The 18,858-nt window shown below is 44.0% G+C and overlaps 1 protein-coding gene across 2 annotated transcripts in view; it reads left to right on the plus strand.

Moving 5' to 3' along the window:
• Positions 1-18,858, plus strand: part of KCNIP1 (potassium voltage-gated channel interacting protein 1) — a 400,236-nt gene that overhangs the window by 103,883 nt on the left and 277,495 nt on the right. The gene's annotated exons all lie outside the window — the stretch shown is intronic.

Here is an 18,858-nt window from a genome sequence, read left to right on the forward strand (position 1 = left end):
TAAACAAAACCAATTCGTGAACACAGGGGTGTGTTTTCTCCCAACCCTTCAGACACTTCTTCAGGCCTACCACAACAGCTTTTGAAGGATTTAAATTTCTCTTAGATGTTAAAGATACCTTGCTGATGTTCTGGGTCAAGGAAAACCAACACAAACATGTATCTGCTGGTTCATGCAGGAGGTCTGTGTCTAGGGATTGGATTCCTCCCACTGTGGAGTATATTGTTAGCCATGATCGGGTCTTAAATGGGAATAATAACACCCTCCTGTAATTCCAATCTCATCCAATCTTTAACAATGACACATTTGGTCTTATTCCAATTGGGAAGGTTGCTTTTGTGCACAGTGTATCATAGTGGGAGAAAAAAACATGTAGTTCTTCAGTGCTGTTTCTTCCTTCCTCTGAGGACACAGAGAGCTTTGTCTGCAAACATACTCTCTTTTTTTTATGGTAAGTTATCATGATTTATTCTTTTTGCTTTATTTTTCAGAAAGTGTAGGGACTATGATGCTTTCAGTTCTTTATGTAATTTTTGTGAAGACATTGCAAATATAATTTTTTTGGGAATCTGTGTATTCAAATGAGACCCTAATAAGTTAACAGGAATAAGGTAGGAAGGTAATAAAGAAATGAGATTCATTTGTTGTACATTATTACAGCAAAATTTTTGTTAGTGTTTCTTGCAGATTAAGTCGCTGAACTATGATTATATTTCAGAAAATGAAAGGACACAAAAATAAAAAGGCAATAAAACAAATTTTTAGATGTCTTGAGGGACACAATTATTATTGACTGATTATGTTTTATATCATAAATGTTCCAGAAGAGTGACAGTTTAAATTATACAGCCATGAAGACAAAACTCTTACTGGTTTCAAAATCTTGATTTCACTGCTGCTGTTATATTCTCTTTGAAGTTCCAAATCAGCAAGAAAAACTCCAAAATTGACTTTTAATAATGTTTCTAAAAGATGGAGTAAAACTTTAAATACCAGCTCTTAAAAAACGAAAGTCATCTGGGCATTTAATTTTTTTTTTTTTTACTGTAACATTACTGGTGTGTAATACAATAACTGACGCGGTCATAGTCTGTGCACATCAGGCTTGAAGCAGAGTGGATAATTAGATTGAATTAGTACAGACCCCTTACAAACAACAGTTTGGCAAAGACCTCCCTAGTATACATTTTCCATGTGGATAAGGAAAGGCATGGCTGGTGAGAGGCTGTGCTGGGGTATATTGCACCTCAGCAAGTATTGTGTTCAGTTTTAGGCCACTCACTTAAAAAAGACATTGAGGCACTGGAGCCTGTCCAGTAAGACTCCTGAAGGGTCTAGAAAAGATGTCTTATGAGGAACAGCTGAGGGAGCTGGGTTTGTTTAGTATTGAGAAGAGGCTCAGGGGGGACCTCACCATTCTCTACAACTGCATGAAAGGGGGGTGTAGTGAGGTGGGGGCCAGTCTCTTCTGGCACACCTACAGTGAGAGGATGAGGAAACGGCCTTAAGATGAGACAGGGGAAATTCAAATTAGATATTAGAAAAAAATTTTCACTCTTAGTGTGGTCAGGAATTGGAATAGGTTGCCCAAGGAGGTGGTGGAATCACCATCCCTGGAGGTTTTCAAGAGGTGTCTGGGTAATATGGTTTAGTGGGTTGTGATCATATGATTTTGTAAGAGGTGAGCCACACAGTGTGGGGCATCCTTCCAAAAAGATGGTCTTTTTGGAAGATGGTCTTCTGGATATTTGGATGGTCTTTTGGAAGACCATCCAAAAAGATATCTGGAGGCATTCAGTCTGCAGTAACTGGGATCTGACTGTGAAGGCACCTGATATCTACCATACCTTACTCTTTCACTGGGGCTGAAACCATGCATTCTTTTTCTTTTGAACCTGTAAATGTTTAAAACCTCATATTTCTGTGAATAATGCATTCCTATAAAATACTGCTGCCTGCCGTAATGACATTAAGAGCTTGCTTTGCTTAAGGTGAATTTAGGGTCAGCCCACCATCTGCATGTAAACACCCAGTCCATGTTCTCTGAATCAAAGTAATGCGTGCTACTGCCACGGACACCGAGCAAAATTGGCACAGCCTGGAATAAAAGTGCCTGTTGGTGCCCAAAAGGGCTGATCTTGGAGAATTTCCACTGTAATACCTTTATCTGTCTGTATAATTCTATACATCAATTAATCTATCTACGTAAGGTAGGGGTCAGTCTCTTCTCTCAGGCAACCAGGAATAGGACAAGGAGACACAGTCGTAAGCTGCAGCAGGGGAGCTGTAGGTTGGACATTAGGAAAAAATTCTTCACAGAAAGGGTGATTGGGCATTGGAATGGGCTGCCCATGGAGGTGGTGGAGTCAACATCTCTGGAGGTGTTTTAAGAAAAGACTGGATGTGACATTTAGTGCCATGGTCTTGTTGACAAGGTGGTTTTAGGTCATAGGTTGGATTAGAAGATCTCAAAGGTCTTTTCCAATCTAGTTGATTCTGTGATTGTGTGATAAAATCATATCGATAGATAAATAAGGAAAAAAACACTTGTGGAGTTTTCTGCTTTGTTTAATATATCTTTATTCTGCATACATCTTATTGAAGATGTATTGCTATGTGTGTGTATAGGGTTGGCCTCTTCATTACCCTGTAAGGTGCAAATGAGACCATATGCCAGTCAATAGTATGGGTTTTATAGGATAGTAAATATGAGAGAGGAAAAGAGAGAAAAGAAGAAGTAGGAAAAGAGGTGGGTGGGGCAGAAAGAGGGTGACAGAGACAGAATAAAGAAAACATCACCATCCGTGGATACCAATGATGTTGCGTTGATCCTCTCCAGCTGGTCTTCTTGGTGGTGATGATTCCCCCCGAGAAGCACAGAATCCCATGGGTTGATATACACTCAGGCCAGGGGCAATGTCCAGGCACGTCCCCCCAGGGGAGGGGTCAGTCTCTTGCAGCAGACTCTGCTTGCATCACGTGAACTCCTGTGGTGCAAGGCCTCTGGGGAGCACTTTGGGGTGTCTTTGATGGATTGTGGCTCCCCCTCAGCTGCCTCTCACGTGAAAGTCCTGTGGATGTGGCCTGTGGGGCTGGGGGTTCCACAGCTGGGCCAGTTTGTGTAACGGAGGATGGATGTTTATTGCCTCTGGCCAGAGGTTACACCACGCACCCCAAACCTCCTCCTCCCCCTTGGCTGGGGGAAGAAGTCTGTGTAAACCTGTCTCCCATGAGCTGTGCTCTCCCCCCCACCCCAATACTCAGCCAGAGATTGTTTGAATTGCAGCTGATGGCTTTGGCCTTTGTGGGTGCATACTTTTCCTTAAGCCTGAGATGACTGAACAATAGGTTTCCCTTTATCTAATCTCAGCAGTTGTTATAATGAGCAAAACTTTATATCAATGTTTGAGACATGAACAATATCAGTCTCTGACACCTGCCCCTGTCAGTGAGTCCTTACTGTGGTGTAGTACATGAAGAAGCTCATGCTTACCAGCTTAATGATGTGATGACAAGGATGATAATAGGTGTCAGAAGTGATGAGTATCAAAACATATTCAAAAGCTAGAAAGTTGTTCGTTTCCTTTAGCAAGTACAGTGAGACCTTGGATCCTGTGCCAAATCAACAGTTCTTGGTGACAGTGTGAACTGCCCCTAAAATAGTTGATTTTTTTCATACAGTGGCTTAGAACAGCTGGTATTGGGTTGAAGTTTAGATGAAATCTCAGTCTAGAGCTTAGCTGCAAAATTGAACCAATTTGCAATTGGTTTAAATTGCAAATTTCAAGTGGTTCAAAATAGAAAATATGTGGTCTCATGGGGTCTCTTGAAACTTGGAAGACCACATGTTTAGGGAATCTTCAAAAGTTGGCTGAACTTTTCGGGTGAGCATAAGTTTCTGCATGAACTTTTATGGGTAAGCATAAGTTTCTGCCATAGAAGTTAACGGATTTTTAGTTTCACCATTACAATGGAAAGCAGGATTCAGAAAATGCATTAATGACTCATTTTCTGGTGGGGCAGCACTCTACGTTTCCAGCAGAACTTCACTATTTTGCTCCAAGCCTCTTGAAGGTGGGCTTTCATTTTGTATCTTTTCTACTTGTTTAGTTTGATTTTTTTCTGATGCCTCAGTGGACAGAGCAACGTTGCTCTTATCTGATATTTTCCTGTAGTAGTTACCAAAACTTTATTATGTCTCGAGGCTAGAAAAAATGAAAGCATTCTCATCACTTGCTCACATCTCTTGCTGTAATTGTACTCTTTTTCATTAACTTTCAAAAATAAATGGTTTCTGAAGTTGTGTGTAGAATCAGTACTTCCATGCACAGCTGCTGTGCTGTTGCCTCTGTGGCAATGGTGGCTGCTGGCCGGTGTAGCTCTAGACCCTGCAGGGACAGAGGCTGGGCTGGAGCTCTCAGTCCTGCCAGAACAGAGCAAGGAGCAGCATGTGGAGCTTCTACTCCAGCAAGCTTGTGGTGACAAGGAACTTCTTGAGCTCTTGGACTAATGTCACCTTCTGTGAATGCACCTTTCTGCAGGGCTCTTGCAACCTGGCAAGGAGCAATGTTAGCTGATAGGCTGGGGATGAATGTAATGGCTTTCCTTTGCTCTGTGTCTGGATCTAGGATGATACGAACACCATTTCGATGCTTATTAGGGGGGAAAATTTAAATATGCATTGTGAGACTACCATTTTCAATGCTACTTAGAAGGCATAAAGTGGGGCTCTTACTCCTGTGTCAGAATCAAATGTGCCAATGTTGCACTTTGCCTGTTAGACTGGTTTTTGAATGCTCACAGTAGTATGCATAGATGATGGAAGATGGCAGGTGGGAAAATGAAATTGAATTGGAGGTTTGGCAGTGTTTTTGGTATTATGTTATGTGGCCAGACTGTTTTTCAGTCTATTTGTGCAAGTTATGTAAAGTTTAGTAAAATTTTTTATGTTGTGTGAACATTCACATATAAATATTTACTGAGTTCTCTTTCGGTTTTTTTTATCAAGTGAAGAAAAAAATGGTTTTTTTAATAGATGGCTGTGTTTCAGCAACTGATGATCTGTTTATGTATTTTAGTATTAATTTATTAAAAAGCTCATTCTCCAGACAAAAGATCTGACCATAGTGGACCGGATTTTTCTGAAGAAAAATTATAATATGTTTACTTGCATCACAAAGCAGATCAACTAGAAAAAAATACTTATTTCACATTTTATTGCCAGAAACAAATAGCAGAATTGCTTGTGTTGATGCAAGAATTGCAAAGATGCTCAAACCTTTGCATGATCATTTTGGAATGGTCTGAAATTATTTTCCTGACTTTGTAAGGTCACTTTGGCTATTCCGAGGATTATATAAATCTGAACTTCCATTATTACCACCCTTTGTTCACAGCTCCACCAGAACTTTGGAATAGTTACTCAGAAGTAACTTGTATGAGAATCATAGTAATTGAGGTCAGAGGAGCCATATGTTTGATGAACAGCATGCTAGGAGCTGTGTTAAATGGTCAGCATTCATCTGGAGATGAGGTTTTATCACTGAATAATTAACTGTGCACTTGCCTCTGATGGTCACTGTTTTGGAGAAGAGGCTCCTGCCTTCTGAATGGACTTCAGCAGATTTCCTTCTAAAAAAGGTTTTGAAGAGCTGCTTTTATGTTTCATGAGGCTTTTTTCCCTACTCTTTGGCAGTTAGATAGTTTGGGGGCAGGGAGACGTTTTGATTAAAAACTCCATGAACGCACATTGGAGAAGGAGTTCTGGTTTCCTGGGAGCCAGTGCAGCTGAGAGAGAATAAACCACCATATTATTTATCATCATATTGTTCTTCTATAAGAGAAACAGGTTGATGCTTTGTAGGTAAGGCAAGATTCATGCATTCCTTTGCATGCAGCCAGACCAGTCTAGGGACACAAGAAGGCACATGCCTGCCTCTATAGTGGGGTTATCTACATGTATGCTCTGAATGCTGCCCATTCGAAGCATTCCTGTAACTAAAGCTGATTTTTTTTCCCTTTTAGCTTGTGTGTCTCATGTGCCAAACATAAGGCTTAGATTTATCTTACCATTCTTCATGTAATGTGACTTGGTCTCTCAAACAAAATATATTGCTTATCTGTGCTGGCTATGGTGGAGGCATGGGCATATGTGTGTGCATGTGAAGTCAGACAAAACTTATAAATTTCTTCTGCTTTATTGTTGCTTTGGGAATTGCAAGGGGAGAAACAAGAGAAAATATGTTGCACTGCAGTACCTGTACATACATATGTAGTACATATGTAATGCAATGCTGGAAATTTTTCATTTGGCAGTAATCATGGGCTTATTTAACTAGTCTTGATGACAAAAGATTTTTGCTTTTTATATATTTTTCATATATGCGTAGCTCTGTAGACTATTATTGTATAATTTCTTAGTTAACTCCAGTACTTTTCCTACCCTGTTAGACAAACACGTTGCTGGAATCCTATTCTAATCTTTCTTCTTCAGTGAGCTAAGGCCATTTTAGTTTCCTGTGTATTTAGACATACGCAATGCGGGGCTATAAGCAAGGTGGAGGCTTCAGTAGGGGGCCAAACCAGGAAGGGGAATTACTTCATTAACTGTGCTTTTAACTGGGGATTCTTGTCAATTATGCTAATTTGATAAACTTATAAAAATGTTGAAGCTCTGCATCAGGTGTGCATTGTGCCCTAAGTGCACCTGGAGGACCTTCAATAAATGGTAGCCACTTTTTATGATTTTAATCTTGTTTGGCTTGTGATTTTAGGGCCGATAAGGCATCAGTCTGATGAAACAGGTATAGCTGTGTATTGTACAGCTTTATGTACAAGCATGCTTTGTATCCTGTTAGGCTGCTGTTCACTGCCTGTTTTCCTCTTAGCCTTCTTTCTAGACTTTCTGAAGTTTTCTTAATAATAAGATGCCAAACTTTCAGCTAATGTAATGTTCTTCATGTTCCAACTTTAATTTCTGCTAACTTATTTTATGCTTGGTAAACACATAATGTGCCTGCTTTGCCTGTAAGGAAATCTTGATCTCAAAAAATTCTGATCTTGAAAATTACCTTCTGAATGAAGGAGCTGGGCAACTCTTAAGGTGAAATTGAGGTGAATGAGATGGCATAGCATAGAACAGTTACTTTCAGTAACATTCACACAATGAGTAAATAATGTGAGCTTCAGGACAGATATATGCACTTTCTTAGAGTGACAGTATAAATTGTGCCACACATTTCCAATAGGTAATTTTTACATCTGTTATTTATTCCTGTAGTAATAATGGCAGGTGAAAAGCAAAAGCAGTCCCTTCTTTCTTTCCCGATCCAGTCTACCTTATCTTACAAGCAATTGTTCATGAAGTTCTAGTAACTAAGGGTCTTTGAGGGGCTATAAATAATCACCTCTGGTATCTGATGGTGTCATCTTTGCTCTTTCATTCTTGAGACAAATTATACTTTATGAAGGAGAGGAAGATAAGGGCTGTCATAATTTGTGTTGATAGTTACGATTGAGGCACATGGTTACAGAAAGACTGCAGCCGTACTTGTCAGAGAGGGCTGTTCACGACAGGTACACCAGAATCTGATTCAGGAATGTGATGGGGAAGAATCCAGAGTCTGGTGTAAGGCTTCCTGTTAGCTGCGCTTGTCAAAAATTTGCTAGAGGGAATGTGCAGAAAGCAATTGGGTGAAGGTTATGTATTTGATTATTTCATAGGACAGCTAAATTAAACAGCCTTCCAGCTGTTCAATGTTAATGATTCCCTTCATCTACTTGGGCATGGCTCTGCTTCAGAGGGATTAGAATTTTTTCATTTAAGGAGTATTTTTCTCTTTTATGAAAAATCCAGGTTATCTTTGGATTGTTCTATCAGTGTGCTCTGAGGTATTTTACATCTCTTTGTGGGGGGAAACCTTAGATGAGGGATAAGGCATTGCCCACCAGAAATTTCTCCATCACTTCTCTGTACAAACATCACCAGCCAGTTATCTGGTGACAGCAACGCTGCTATTTTCTGGGGCATCTGCAAGGGTCAAGGATCATCTGAAACTTGAAGCCCCAAACTCCAGGCAACTGTATTCAGTGCTGGCCTTTTAAAGACAGTCTGTGTAGCTTCTCATAGAGGGCATAATAAACAATACTGCCTTTCCTAAAACCAGTACAGGTTAGAATATTTGTGTTTGAAATACGGATTTTGCTGCCTCTAGTATGATGCTGCTTGGAATTTTTAGAAGTTGTCAGTGTGAGATGCCTATAGGATTTTTAATAGTTTTCACTGTATACAGGATGGTGGTTTTGATCTCTTGACTTGTTTGAGCACAGACAAATTAGTTATTGCCTGTGAACTCTCTTAACTTTCCTCGGAGAACTACATTTTATACCCTTCACTGCTAAGTGAAATTCTTTGGCTCTCCTGAAAGGAACAGTTTAAACCAGCCAAGTCTCTTTCTGAAATCAACTCAATTCTTGATGAAAGAGTATCAAATACTTCGAGTAAGAGTGCAGTTTCTTTTGTCCTCTTATTAACCCAGGTTTCGTACTTATGTAACTATTGATTTCCAGCATTGTCTGACTGAGCTGGAGGGGTGGGGAAGCAATCCAACACAGAAGGGAAAAAGTCATCCTGAAAGTCAAATTGACGTGAGGATTGTAACAAAGGCATGAATATGAAATGTATAAAATTAATGGCACATCAGGCTGTGTACCTGATTCACTGAATAGTCTCTGCACACATCTGCTTGTGTTACTTTTCCTTTTCATTAGCCACTACAGGGCACTGGGCAGGAGGGGGATTCTATCCCTTGGATGGCCTTTGAGGCAGAAATTATTAAGATGTCTGGATCCCTTCAAGCTAAGAATGCAACTCTCTCACTTTTTCATGCAGCTTAAAAGCAGGCAAGCTCAAAACTGGAGGCTTTATATTCCTAGGCATTGCCATGTCTAGGAAGATGTTTTCACTGTCTAAAATGGGTAGAGAGGACCAGAGTATTTTGGTCAACAAGAGAATAGCTTACAAATGTGCACACATACTGGAACCATGTAAGACCAGGAGCTGCTTGTGTCTGGGGATCCTACCATAGCAAAGAACCAATGAGATGAGATATGACTGTTTCCACTGGTGAAGGGAAGCAATAAAACCATGATCCCTCCCAGCATGATACAATGAAAATCTCTGCTGGCAGCAAATCTGGAAATCAGTATGACTCTGAGCTGCTTAGATATAGGAAGCAATTAGCAAAGTCTAATATCAGCCTAGTAAGGCTCATCTCGCCAGGGGCCTCTGTAAAGAGAGCAGGGGATGAGCAGCCCCTCTGGAGAGGGACTGAGAGTAGGACCCCAATTAGCTGGTGTGAATCATACTCCAGAGCCAGGCTCTGTTGGCTGGTTTTGAAGAGGAGTCTGGAGAGAGCCTCCTTGTTAGACTAAAGATAACCTGTGTGCATACCCTTCTGTCTCTCTGGAAAAATCCACTGTATTAGTATCTATTCCATATGTAAAATGGGGTTATTCAAACTCATTAGGCTTGCTGTTATATTATTTTCAGAGCAGCCAGTTCACACAGGGATAACTACCTGCCTCTCATGTCTGCTTCTGTAGACTGACCTTCAGCTGGGTGATAGAGATGTACGCCATGGTGAACAGATCCTCCTCAGGTTGCACAGAATGGGATTTTTTTCTCTTCTAGGAAAAGAGAAAATTTTATGCAATACTTTGGGATCAGTAATTTTTTTTAAACTATGTCAAGTGCTCTGAATTAGAAAAGCAGAATTAATAGTGTTTGTGCAGTGCTGTTTCTCTTGCCTGCGAGCCTGCATTGTGACACAGCCTTCAGGTACACGAGTGCACAGTATTTTTCCCTCAGGGTGCCATTCCATGAATGGCAGCTTGATCTTGCTCAGTATTCCTCTTTGTGCTCATCCTTAATGCCTGTGTCCCCTGAGCTGGTTTCTGCACATTCTCTGCTCTCAGCTGTGTGCCACTGTAGCATCTCCAGCCTCCCTGCCTGTGCTCACACTCAGGAGAATTCAGTCAGAAAAATAGTAGATGATGTCATAAATTTGTGAATATGTTTTATCATCAGTAACACTGCATATATATTTGTGAGCAGAAGAAGAGTTTAGCTGACAGTAATGTGTTTTTGCAGCAACTTAATACCATTTAAAATCCACTGTATAGTTAAATGTTAATTGAAAATGTTATGAAGTCTAGTATTGAGTATGTAGTTTTGAATTTTGGGTATGCTTAACTTGGTCAGCTGCCTCTCTGGCCTTTTACTGCTCACCCATGGGAAATACAAGTTTTGTTTGTCCTATGGAAGGTCAACTCTGTAACTTGCCTTAGCTAAGGGCAACTTCCTTTCTGTGTTTCCTAATGAAGAGGAGATGCAGCCAGCCATCAGATGGCCTTGTCTTCTTTAACTCACTCCACTGGCTGTAATGTCAGTAGATTCCTAGAGCTTTTTGATTGCCAGATTCCAGACAAGAATACAGCTTGGTCATTTCACATTCTAATGTCACTGGCAGAGTTAAAAGCCTGAAGGGTTTTGACAGCATGTAAATATGCCCTTTTTTCAAATAGCAAAGTGAATGTTTATGGATTGGCTTTGTGTTGTCGTGTTTGGGTCTTTTAAATTTGTACTCCTTTTGCTCCCAATAGCCAAAAAAGAGGAAAGTAGAAGTAACAGTCCCATCACTTGCAGCCCCTGTGTATAATGCCTTTTACTTCTATGTGTCTGAACTGCTGCCCTGAATTCAAATTCCTCTTGAATTCAAGAGGAAGTGTTAATAAAGTACTTCACTGCTTCCATGTGTGTCCTGTCCATCTGGTTCTTTCTTAGAAGTCCTTAAAATAGGGAAGAATTTTGCAAACTTCACTATGTTGCAAATACACACTGCATGGAGGACATGCACTCTTTGATGCTTTGCAGTTACTATGTGTATTTGTACGTGCTCCCTCGAAGAACTCAGCTGGACTTTTGGCATGAAAGTTGCCCTTTTGCCTTGTCATGGTCCTTGACCTTGGTGTCTGTCCTATTGCTAACCCCAGTGTCTGTGTTCGCTTTGAAATACTAACAACCCTGTGGTGCTGTGATTAACTTGTCAGGAAGACAGAATTTTCCCCTTTATTTTTAGCAGAGGGTTAACTTGCAAAGATTGAGAACAGTGCACTTCACTTGCCCAGCCTGCTTTTGACACCCCAAAGGCAGGGAGAGGCATCCTGCATGTAGTTTCCTGAGGATGTGCCTGCACAGAGTGCAGCAGCTCTTGGCATAGGGTGCTCTGCTCTCAAGCTTTGCCTTCACAGCAGTATCAGGATCATTTGACCACAGCATCTGCAACAATGAAGAGAATAGCAGGCAGTAAGAGTTTTGACACCTCCCAATTATTTTCTCATGCCATTTTTCAGCCCTAGTCTCAAGCTGAAAACTAAATGGGCAATTTCATGATGATTTGTGGAGTTGAAAGTTGCACTTCCATAGTCTCTGACCTGGGGAATATTTCTAGGGTAGTGAAGGCAGAGCAGTCTCAGCACTTGTTGTCTGCAATACCTGACAGTAATGTAGAAATTAATCTCTTGTATTTATTGTTCCTAAGTGGAAGCCACAGCACTTGGGTGACTGTTAGCCTTCCCTCATGGGGAAGAAGGGCAGAAGGCAGAGTCTTCAGAAACTCCTTCAGCAGGAATCACTTACTGGAAATAAAAAACAGAGTGATGAAATGGAGATGAGGTACCAGACTTCTGAGAGCACAGTTGCTCTCTTGAAGGATGGCCTCGTCAGCTGAATTTCTTGTCGCATAGGAGAGAAAGAACTATAGCCTAGAACATAACGGTGCATGGGATGAGGTTTGCCTGCAATGAATCCTAGTGTGTCTCTGCTTGTTATAGACCCAAGCACCTCTTGCTCTCTGTGGATATTTTAGATCAGTAGGATGCATACTTGGAGCAAACCAACTGCAGCAAATCTTGCATCTGTCCAACCTGTGTTTGGATCATGCCACCTGTGGAAAGAGCCAGGCAAGTATGGTTTTTGCAAGCCAAGGATGGTGCCTGCAGAGCTGATGGTGTCTGTTCCAGCATGTCAGATGGGAGAGGACAGTGTGGTGCATTAACTAAGTCCGGGTGACTTCTGAGGTCTGCTGGATATGAGTGGCTGCTTGGCTGAGGCAAGCAGCCACTTGTATTTTCTGAGGCAAAATAAAATCTATTAATGAAAAAAGGATCATATTCCTCTGTTACATTTGGAAAAATCTAAGTATGGTGTCCAAGGGTGACACCTTTCCCACTCTGTTTCACTTTTGCATTGCTGAATTACTGTTTTACAGGCTTGGTGTGGCTAAGTATTTTTCCAGAGCTGGTATTTGTGCTTTGGAGATCCCTTTTTTTTGGGATATGATCACATTGCTTCTGATAACCTGTCTGTTTGGGAGCACATAGCATGTAGAGAGAAATCAATGCAGAATTTGTGTGGCAGGGTGGCATGTGCTGTGGGCATGCTGTTGGGACACCTGCTGTAGGAGGAAGATGGTGGGAGGTTTTTGAGTAATTTTTCCCTTCCTAGTTAAATATATGTCATGGTTTAAGCCCAGCTGGTAGTTAAGCACCACATAGCTGTTCTCTCAACACCCTCTCTCCCCCCAGCCTGGTGGAATGGGGAGCAGAATCAAAGTAAAACTTGTAGATTGAGGTAAAGACAGTTTCACAGGGACAAAAGCTGCACATGCAAGCAGAGCAAAACAAGAATTAATTCCCTGTTTCCTAAGGGCAGGCAGGTGTTCAGCCATCTCCAGGAAAGCAGGGCTCCATCACATGTTAACAGTTACTTATAAAGACAAACACTATCACTCCAAAAGTCCCCTGCTGCCTCCTTCTTTCCCTACTGTATGTACTAAGTATGATGTCATATGGTCTGGAATATCTCGTTGGTCAGTTGGAGTCACTTGTCCTGGCTGTGTCTCCTCCCAGCTTCCCATGCACCCCCAGCCTCCTTGCCAGTGTGGCAGTATGAAAAGCAGAAGCCCTGCTATGTAAGCCCTGCTCAGCAATAACAAAAACATCTTTATTATCATTGCTGTGTTCAGCAAAATCCAAAACACAGCCCCATACCAGCCACTGTGAAGAAAACTAACTCTACCCCAGCCAAAATCAGCCCAGTGTAGTACATTTTAGAAACAGAAAATGCAGGGAAAAAAGCAGTTTAACTGCAGCAAATTTGAGTCTCTCCCATCAACAGTGTTTTGCTCAGAAAGGGGGATGAAGTCAGGCCTGTGAGAGCAGTTGCGTGTTTCTGCAGAAAGAGGGTATTCTGGGCTGAAGCTCTTTTGTTTCTCTTATCACCTTGCCTTTGCTATGCCTGTCTTCTCTTTCACTTTCTTTCCTTGCCTGAATAAAAACCTACTGGATCTGGACCACAGCAGGAGGCAGAGCGCATGGGTAATGTATGTGCTGACCCATGCTGTGACAGGCTGCAGCCCCATGGACCACAATACAGCACAGGGAAATTCCATTTTCACACCCCAGCTCCTGGCATGACATAGCTTTAAAGCAGAATGGAGGGAGCAAATCTGCCCTGTGGAGCAAGCACAGCAATACCATAAGCTAGAGAAAATATTTATTAAAAATCTCTTAGCACTTTTTTTAGTAGCTATTAAGTATAATGTCTATGGAAGGCTGGAATATAAACTGACTGAATTGTGTAATTAGTCCAAATTCATTAGCAGCATAAATGATGATAGGAAGGAGAAAAGAGCCAGTAATGGCTGAACAAATGATTCTGTACTGTCAAGAAGGCCTATGGCAGCCAAGTGCTTTATATACCAGCTTAAAAGCAAAATCACCATGTGTATTGGTTTGAAAACAAACCAGTGGGAGATCACAAGTCAAGATTGAAATTAAAAATAAGTGAAATAATACAAGGAAAAGCACTGACAAAGTCAGATACAACCTAACACCCTGTTAGGGTGGTAGTAGCAGTCCAACTGAAGTAGTCCAGTTGAGGCGGTGATCCTGTGAAGGTCTAGTCTCCAGCTGAAGATCCAGTGGTAGCTCTCGTCCTCTGGGAACCCAGTAGACAGGGCTAGCTCAGGCAGTTCCAGGGCCAGGTTATATCCAGGTGGGAACACCTGGTTCCTCCCTCCTGGGCAGAGCATCCCACAATGGGATGAGATAAGTCCATGAGTCACACGGTGGGTCCCTGATGGCCCATTGCCTGTCATCCTGAGTGGGTCATTAGTAGGTGATAGCAGCTAACGGCCCACAGCTGGTGGTAATAGAATACTTAACTACATCTATATTGCAACCTAGGACATTATCCACCCCTTATTCTATTACCATCTACAGAGTTCTCACTTAAGATAAGGTCTCCTTGTGGGACACAACGGGTTTCCCCATCTGCCTGCATCACCCACCAAGTATAACCAGGTCCTTGGGCAAAAACAACCCCACGGATGGGCTTGCCTTTGCCTGAGGTGGGACTAATCCAAACAGTCTTTCCTAAAAAACCACTTACGTGTATCACAGGGACTTTATCTCCATCCACTGTGTGCAAAGGTTCGGACTCGGCAGGACCGGCTCGATTGATAGAACCCCTTGTGTTAACCATCCAGGTGGCCTTTGCTAAGTTCAGTTCCCAATTTTTGAAGGTTCCCCCGCCAAGTGCCTTCAAAGTTGTCTTAAGTAGTCCGTTGCACCGTTCAACTTTCCCGGCAGCGGGTGCATGATAGGGGATGTGGTATATCCATTCAATTCCGTGTTCTCTAGCCCAGGTGCTTATGAGGCCATTCTTGAAATGGGTTCCATTGTCAGACTCGATTCTCTCAGGGGTACCATGTCTCCACAGGACTTGCTTTTCCAGACCCAAGATGTTGTTCCGGGCAGTAGCATGAGGCACAGGGTAGGTCTCTAACCATCCCGTGGTTGCTTCCACCATGGTCAGCACGTAGCGCTTTCCTTGGCGGGTTTGGGGAAGTGTGATGTAGTCAACTTGCCATACTTCCCCATACCTGTACTTTGACCATCGTCCACCGTACCACAGAGGCTTCACCCGCTAGGCCTGTTTGATTGCAGCGCAAGTCTCACAGCTGTGGATGACCTGTGAGATGTTGTCCATGGTCAAGTCCACCCCTCGGTCACGAGCCCACCTGTATGTCGCATCTCTCCCTTGATGACCAGAGGCATCATGGGCCCAACGAGCTAGAAATAATTCTCCTTTGTGCTGCCAGTCCAGATCCACCTGTGACACTTCCACCTTGGCAGCTCGGTCCACCTGCTCGTTGTTATGATGCTCTTCATTAGCCCGACTCTTAGGTACATGTGCATCCACGTGTCGAACTTTCACGGTCAGCTTTTCTGCCCGGGCGGCGATGTCCTGCCAAATCTCAGCGGCCCAGATGGGTTTTCCTCTGCGCTGCCAGTTAGCCTTTCTCCAGCGATCTAACCATCCCCACAGTGCATTGGCTACCATCCAGGAGTCAGTGTAGAGATAGAGCCTTGGCCATTTCTCTCGTTCAGCAATATCCAAAGCCAGCTGGATGGCTTTAAGCTCTGCAACCTGACTCGATCCACCTTGTCCCTCGGTAGCCTGTACAGCTTGTCGTGTGGGGCTCCATACTGCAGCTTTCCATCTCCGATCTGCGCCTACAATTCGGCAGGACCCATCGGTGAAGAGGGCATAGCGTCTTTCACTCTCCGGCAGCTCGTTATACGGGGTGCTTCCTCAGCACGTGCTACTTGCTCCTCTGCTTCTTCTGAAGATAATTTAAAAGTCTCACCTTCAGGCCAGTTTGTTATGATTTCCAGAATCCCAGGGCGATTCGGGTTTCCAATACGGGCGCGCTGTGTGATGAGGGCAATCCATTTGCTCCACGTAGCATCAGTGGCATGGTGGGTAGAGGGAACCCTTCCCTTGAACATCCACCCCAGCACTGGCAGTCGGGGTGCAAGGAGAAGTTGTGTTTCTGTGCCGATCACCTCTGAGGCAGCTTGGACTCCTTCGTAAGCTGCCAAGATTTCTTTCTCGGTGGGAGTGTAGTTGACTTCAGACCCTCTGTAACTTCGACTCCAGAATCCCGGTGGTCGGCCTCGGGTCTCACCAGGCACCTTCTGCCAAAGGCTCCAGGACAGACCATGGCTCCCGGCTGCAGAGTAAAGCACATTCTTTACCTCTGGTCCTGTCCTGACTGGTCCAAGGGCTACCGCATGAGCAATCTCCTGTTTGATCTGGGTGAAGGCTTGCTGCTGTTCAGGGCCCCAGCGGAAATCGTTCTTCTTGCGGGTTATGAGGTAGAGAGGACTCACGATCTGGCTATACTCGGGGATGTGCATTCTCCAAAAGCCTATGGCACCTAGGAAGGCTTGTGTCTCCTTCTTGTTGGTTGGTGGAGACATCGCGGTGATCTTATTGATGACCTCAGAAGGAATCTGACGCCGTCCATCTTGCCACTTTACTCCCAGGAACTGGATCTCTCGGGCAGGTCCCTTGACTTTACTCTTCTTGATGGCGAAACCAGCTTCCAGGAGAATTCTGATGATTTTCTCTCCTTTCCCAAATACTTCCATTGCTGTGTCCCCCCACACAATGATGTCATCAATATACTGCAAATGTTCTGGAGCCTCACCCTTTTCCAGAGCAGCCTGGATCAGTCCATGGCAGATGGTGGGACTGTGCTTCCACCCCTGGGGCAGTCGGTTCCACGTGTACTGCACACCTCTCCAGGTAAAAGCAAACTGAGGCCTGCACTCTGCTGCCAGAGGAATGGAGAAAAAGGCATTGGCAATATCAATGGTCGCATACCACTTTGCTGCTTTGGATTCCAGCTCATACTGAAGTTCCAACATGTCCGGTACAGCAGCACTCAGTGGTGGTGTGACTTCATTCAGGCCACGGTAATCCACCGTCAGTCTCCATTCTTCACTGGACTTACGCACCGGCCATATAGGGCTGTTAAAGGGTGAGTGAGCCTTGCTGACCACCCCTTGGCTCTCCAGTTCCCGAATCATCTTATGGATGGGGGCCACAGAGTCTCTGTCAGTGCGGTATTGCCGGCGATGCACTGTTGCTGTAGCAATTGGTACCCGCTGTTCTTCCATTCTCAGTAGTCCTACAGCAGACGGGTTATCTGAGAGACCAGGCAGGCTATTCAGTTGTCTTATGTCTTCTGTCTCTACGGCTGCTATCCCAAAAGCCCAGCGATGTCCCTTCGGGTCCTTGAAATATCCACTCCTGAGATAATCTATGCCGAGGATGCATTGGGCGTCTGGACCAGTCACAATGGGGTGTTTCTGCCACTCATTCCCAGTTAAACTCACTTCAGCTTCCAGTACAGTCAGCTGCTGGGATCCTCCTGTCACCCCAGAAATGGAAATGGATTCGGTCCCCACATACCTAGATGGCATCAGGGTGCACTGAGCGCCGGTGTCAACCAAAGCCGTGTATCTTTGTGGGTCAGACGTGCCAGGCCATCGGATCCACACAGTCCAATAGCTCCGATTGTCCCTTTCCTCTACCTGGCTAGAGGCAGGGCTCCTCTAATCCTGTTTTTGGTGCACGATGTTCTTCTCCTGTAAATGTGTTCCTGAGGTCCCTTCAAGCGGATCAGTCATATTATCACTTCCATTCTGTCTGGAGTTCTGTCCACAAGAGACTGGGGCAGTGTTGTACCTAGATGAGCCTCCTGAAGTGGATGTTTCTGTTTTCAATTCACGTACCCGGGCTGCTAAGGTGGAGGTGGGTTTCCTATCCCACTTCCTCATGTCTTCCCCATGCTCTTGAAGGAAAAACCAGAGGTCACGTCGTGGAGTTTGTTTTCTTTTCCTGACTGGAGTACGTCTGCTCCTGATGGCAGAGACTCGGGTTGGTTTTGGTGTGGCATGGAAAAATCTTTCTGTGAGCTCTTTCCTTAGTTTCTGATGGCTCTCTTCAATCAATCTCCGGACTTGCTCGGCCAGGTTTGTTTCTACCGATGAGACCTGGGTGCGTAGTGGAGCGGTGACAGTGTCCTCATAAATTCTCAGTTTGTTTGTTAACACGCCCACCTGGTCTTCGCCTTCCCTCCACTGCAGTGTTGCCAGGTAACGAGAGTATATCTCTGGTCCGAGCCGCGCGAATCTTAGCCACATTTGTGAAGTGCACCGGACATTATCTGGGCTCTTGGGGAATCTCTCGTTGTCTGAGAAAATGATCTCTAGTACGGCCAATTCCCTCAGGCATCGGATACCTTGTTCTATTGTGTTCCATTTCCTTTGGTGCATCTGGAGGTCTTCTTTGCACAGGTATCTGTCCCGTACACTCAGCAGCAATCGCCGCCAGAGGCTGAGAGTTTCCTGGGTTTTCCCAATTCCCTGGTCAATGACCACATCCTGAGACAGGGATCCCAGTTGTCTGGCCTCACTTCCATCCAGAATAGTGTCATTAGCTGCGGCGTCCCAGATACGGAGCAGCCAGGTCAAGATGGACTCATTCGCCTGCCGGGTGAATTCCCTCCGTAGGTCACGCAGCTCCCCCAGGGATAGAGAGCGAGTGATGATCTCCGGCTTTGTCTCTTCTGCTGGGTGAGATGGTCCTGCCGCATCCTCATCAGTCGCTGTGCGGACTGATTTGCTCTTGGATTTCTTTTTCTGGACGGGGGCAACCGCTACTGGCTTTGGCTGTTCTGATTCGGCAATGGTCTGTGTTGAGACATTGACTGCTCCTTTGGTTTTTTTCCTCTTGCCTGCTGACTTGTTTCTTTTCTCCTCCTCTTTGAGAAGACGCTGTACAACACCAGGTATTGTTCTGTTTCTCAGCATGAGGTACACTGTGCTGGTCGCAGAGAAGAAAGAAAACAGAACTAACAGGAAGATTATGCCATCCTTAGC

Source organism: Lichenostomus cassidix, chromosome 13 (assembly GCF_008360975.1).
Source record: "Lichenostomus cassidix isolate B80296 chromosome 13, HeHo_3.0, whole genome shotgun sequence".
NCBI classification, from domain to species: domain Eukaryota; kingdom Metazoa; phylum Chordata; class Aves; order Passeriformes; family Meliphagidae; genus Lichenostomus; species Lichenostomus cassidix.